At 53.0% G+C, this 5,060-nt stretch overlaps 1 protein-coding gene and 1 pseudogene across 1 annotated transcript in view; both read left to right on the top strand.

Moving 5' to 3' along the window:
* Positions 1–1,788: 1,788 nt before the first annotated feature.
* The window catches only part of LGMN (legumain), a gene marked incomplete at its 3' end in the record, with an annotated part of 35,477 nt that continues 32,205 nt past the window's right edge, over positions 1,789–5,060 (top strand). The window contains exon 1 of the mRNA XM_006767623.2: positions 1,789–1,918. The remainder of the gene's footprint in view (positions 1,919–5,060) is intronic.
* LOC102763612 lies at positions 2,568–5,054 on the top strand (annotated as a pseudogene).

Genomic DNA, 5,060 nt, shown 5'->3' with positions numbered 1-5,060 from the left:
GGAACCTGGTTCGCAAAAAAAACAGTTTACAGAAGCAGAATTAAGCATGTTAATTATAGTTTTGGGTCTCCGGATCACTGAGTTGACAGGAACACATTATCTAGAGTCCTCGCACTGTCCTGGTCTTGGGACCACTGAGTCAACTGGAAAGCATTATCTGTGGTCACTAAGACAATTTAGGATAATTGTGCTGTCCTGTTTCCCAGGTACAGAAGAATGTGCTTCGATAACCAGCAAGATCACAATCAGTGGGATATTCACATTACAGTCAATAAGGCATTCAATCGAATGGGATGATTTATACAATTCAGAAAACCAAAGTAACTTTTCTATTGTTAAACAAAGCAAATAATACAGAAGCCAAACAGCAGGGTTAAAGTTAAACTACAGTTTCTACCTGAGATGATTGCTATCATACTTCAAGGCGACCCCTGTGAAAGGGTCGTTTGACTCCCAAAGGGGTCGCGACCCACAGGTTGAGAATCGCTGCTCTAGGGAGAAATATACCCTGGAACCTTCACGAGGAAGGGAGAGAGATAGAGAGTTAGAAACATCGATGAGAGAGAAACATCCATCAGCTGCCTCCTGCACATCTCCCACTGGGGATGTGCCCGCCACCAAGGTACATGCCCTTGATCAGAATCAAACAGGGGACCTTTCAGTCCGCAGGCCGACGCTCTATCTATTGAGCCAAACCGGTTAGGGCTCTATTGATTTTAAAGAGAGAGAAACATCAGTGTGACAGATAAACATTGCTGGTTACCTGGCAAATGGCACTAATTGGATTTCTGCTGTATCCCTGAGTAGGGTACTTGAAGCTATTTACCATTTTTTCCCCCCCCCCACTGGGGATCCCACCTGCAACCTGGGTATGTGCTCTAACCAGGAATCGAACCTTCAGGGTGCACCGGAAGATATTCCAACCTACTGAGCCACACCCGCCATCGCCAAACCATTTACTCTTAAGTGTCCTTGGTTTAGGGAATACAGGATTTACTAGATGGCTACAAACTGGTGTTTAACTGTCTATTTCCCTCTCCCCCTTGTCCTGGAATACTAGCCTGTCTCTTTAGGATTGTTGTAGGGATCAAATGAATTAATTCATGAAATGAAACAACTAAGAACAGGCTCCAGTCAAGTGTCAGCTATTGACTGAGTGCATGATAAGTGTTGGGTACTAGCCTAAGCCCCAAGGGTCCTCAGTCAACTGTCCCCACCACAAGCAAACTACTGGACTTGTTTTTAGACAAGTACTACAATTGAAGTATAACATGTTTAAAAAAATATTCAGCGGTTTAGATGTAAAGATCTAGTAGGCTTTTAAAAGCGATTCATGACTGGAGAAACGTCCCATCCAGCAACTAGAAGGGCTCTCTGAGGGGCTGCACAAAATGGAAGGTTTTTACAGGAAGCAGGTTGGGGCAAGGGCACTATAGTGAAAGAAAATAATGGAGTAATGTTGGGCCGGAGTATCTTTTCTCTGTGGGAAGAGAAGAGGAACTGGTTAAAATGCTCTGCGTGCTAGTTTTGATCCTATGAAGGACATGTCTGGAACCACTAGGCCTCTGGTTCCCCCAACCCCGGGACTTCAGATCCTAGCTTATCTGGCATTCACCTCCACTAGCTCCTGGACCTCTGGGCACTTAGGCCCGGTGCATGCTGGGACTTGTAGTCCCGTCCATCGGAGTCTAGCTCATAGGCCTTGCCTCCACCTCCTATTGGCCTTCCCTGAAGCCCCGCCCCGAAGTTCCACCTATCAGCGTGGCGCAGTCGGCCCACAAAAAGGAGACGGAGGTCACAGCACTGCAATCACTGCAAGGCGAACCCCCGGAGGTTGCTCGTCTGAGGCTGCGCGCCACAGAGGTTCCCACGGTCCTGCTGTTGCTACCGCCGTCGCCGCTGCGGTCCGCCGCCGCCGGTAACTTCCTTTGGGCCGGGGCGAGGGCCGCGCGTCTGCCGAGGCTCTGTGCCTCCCGGCTGGGATTCTCAGCCCCCCTCCCTCCCTCCCCCGGTCCTTTCAGAGTAATCGCTTCTCATCCTGCGAAGGAGAATTTCTGGAAAGGACGAATCCCTGGGGAAAACCCCGTGAGCTCTGAGCCCGCCATCCTGTGGGGTAGGGGTGGGGGTGGGCGTGGGGGTCGTCGTGGGCGTGGTGGGCTCTCTGTTGCGCGTGCTCTGCCTGAGCGCAGGCTCCACCTCCAAGAGCCGGGAGGGACCGGCTGGGGGAGAGAAGGGGGTGTTTGCTGAGGTTCCACAGCCCGCGACGGCTGGGCCGGGTCTGGGGCTTGGTTCCGACCTTTACCATCCAGGGACAGTGCAAGCTGCTGGTGCTTTTAATGTGGAGGATCGCACCCATTCCCAGCCAGTTCGCTGTAGCCTAAGGGGAAGGGCTGCCAAGGAAAACAAAAATGTCCAAAGCTCCCGGGTAGTTCTGGTTCTCCGAGGTCTGACCTGGTGGGAATTGCAGGGAGATTCACGTTAACCACGGAACTGAAAGCTAACTGGACGTGGTCCCCTGCCGCTAGCAGAATTGAGGTTATACCTCCTACACGGGTTCCATGGTGAGAACTGTAGAGTCTGGGGGCTGGGAGAAGGAACTTCGTGTCAGGGGTTTCTTTTTATGGGTGAAAACAAATGTCCACGGTTTGAGACTTTCCCTGCGGTATGTAGTGAGTGGAGGAGCCCAACTCTCTTTACTGTGAGGCTGCCTTAGTCAGCCAACATGTGTTGAGCCTTACGAAGCTTTCCGAGCTGGGATTATTTGGTAAAGGGGAACCAGCCCAGTGTTACAGGGGAGGGGCAGCATTAACCGCAGGGGAAGCGTAGAACTTTGCTGAGAAGGGGTGCTTGGGTGGAGTTTGAGGGAGGGGCAGGAGCTGCTGCGATGGAGGAGAAGACTTGTTTTCACCTGGAAAACAGCATGGGGAAGGCGTGGAAAGAGCACCGATTTGGGAGGTGGGGTCCTGGAGCCTGATGGAGCAAGAGGTTTCCTGTGGGCGGTGGGTTGCTTGAGCCATGAGAGGAGAGGAGTACATCTAGCAGGACCTCCTGTGCTGCTCTGAGAGATTGGGATTTTGTCCTGCGTATCTTAGATACCCTGTCGTGTGGAAAAGCGTTGGACAGTGAGCATCCACCCTCGGGAGCTCATTGCAGTAATTCCCAGGAGAATTGCTGAGGGTTTTAAAGGCTGGCAGTGGGAAGGGAGAGGAGAGGAGAGTTGTCAATTGGTATGGAGATGGAATACCCAGTATTGTTCAGTAAGAATGTATTGAAGAGGACTCTGTTCCTGGAATTTTCCAACCTATGACTATCTGTTAAGGAAATGCCCAGCATTTTTTTTAAAACTGCAGATGTTCGTTTGTAGATGGTAATCGAATCCCAGTTTATGGTGGGGAAATGGTCACATGTATCAAAGGTGTTAAGATCAGAATGATTAAACATACTGGACTCTTGAAACCCAGTAGATGCAAATTAAACCCATACTTAGATCACTTTCTGTCCATCAGATTAGAAATAATAAAGTTTGAGGAGGAGCAAGATGGGAGATGCCGACGAGGGTGCTTTTCGGCAGGCAGGACCCTCCACTGCCCCAATTTCGTTCAGCTTCATTTGCACGGCTGCCCAGAGACGGCTGGCAGACCCCGGAGATGGCCTGGGTGCGGCTCCCAAAGAGAAGGGTTTCTTGACTGTGGAAGGAAGGAAATTGCGGAGTGTTAATCCCTCAGAAGCCCCCAGGGAACTTGTAAATGGCCCTGGAAGACTGCCACCAACCCCGGCTCCTGGCCCATCTGCTGAGGCCATGGTGGCTGGGGTGCTGTCCCAGGCTGTGAAGGAGCTCGTGGAGGAATCCAAGAAGTCTCTGGAGGAGGAAGAGAATGAGGGTGTTGACCCCATACTCCCTCTCTCCATGATCCAGAACAGATGCATGCCCAGCGAGGAAGGGGCAGACAGCGAACCCTGGGCCGAGACCGTACCCAAAGAGGCAGATTACGAGGCAGTCCCTGTGGAGGCCTATGGGCTGGCCATGTTGCAGGGCATGGGCTGGAAACCTGGCCAGGGCATCGGCCGCACCTTCAGTGAAGTGGTGAAGCCCCGTGTGAACACACCGAGGCCTAAAAGGTTAGGGCTAGGCACCAGCCCGATTGGACTCCAGGCCCTGGCCCCCACCAGCCCCTTCCACCTGCTGAGGCCAGATGAGGAACACGAGAAAGATAAGGAGGACCAGCCTCAAGGACTGGCACCTGGAGGGGCTGTGGCAGTGCTTTCTGGCCCTCACCGAGGCCTCTATGGTAAGGTGGAAGGCGTCGATCCTGACAATGTTCAGGCCGCTGTTCGTTTGGCCGTGGGGAACCGCATGGTGACTGTGCAGGAGTACTTCCTCAGGACTGTTTCCTAGCAGGAATTTGACAAGAACTCCTTGAATCTCAGCCAGGTGAGCAAAACTTCTCCAGGGGGAACAGCCGTGTCCCGGAAGGCCTTCCAGGATCCAGACCTCCCCACCCAGCGGGGAGCGGAAGAGAGGAAGAGGAAACACCTTCCAGGCCGGCAAGAGGAGCTGACATCCAAGAGGGAGAAAGCAGCTTCCAGGAGGCAGCACTGGTTGCACAGGGACCTGCGTGTGCGGTTCGTGGACAAACTGCACAAGTATTATAACACCAAGATGACGATTGAAGATGTCTTCAGTCCAGATACTTGTATATGTCAGACAGATGCAGGCCAGGTCCTGGAAGGCGTCAGGGAAGACATGCTGGAGACCCTTGTCCCCAGGGTCCAGGGCAGCCGAGTGATGGTGGTGCTGGGGCCCCAGGCTGGAAGGGTGGGCCGTCTGCTGCGCTGGGACAGAGAGCAGAGCCAGGCCGTGGTTCACCTGCGGAGAGAGAATCGGCTGGTGGAGCTGCACTATGATGCTGTCTGCGAGTACGTGGGTCCCCGTGACTCGGATGAAGACTGACCCATGGGTTCACTCTGTTCCCAGGCAGTTACCGGTTCTGTCCTGTGAAAAGCCCGTCTTTGTGAAGGTGGGGAGGCCATTGTTCCGTCCTGCATGTGCAGCCCTGGAC

The sequence above is a fragment of the Myotis davidii genome, unplaced genomic scaffold (genome assembly GCF_000327345.1).
Source record: "Myotis davidii unplaced genomic scaffold, ASM32734v1 scaffold1703, whole genome shotgun sequence".
Lineage (NCBI taxonomy): Eukaryota > Metazoa > Chordata > Mammalia > Chiroptera > Vespertilionidae > Myotis > Myotis davidii.
The sequence above is the reverse complement of the archived record's forward strand: the minus strand, read 5'-3'. Positions and strand labels throughout refer to the sequence as shown.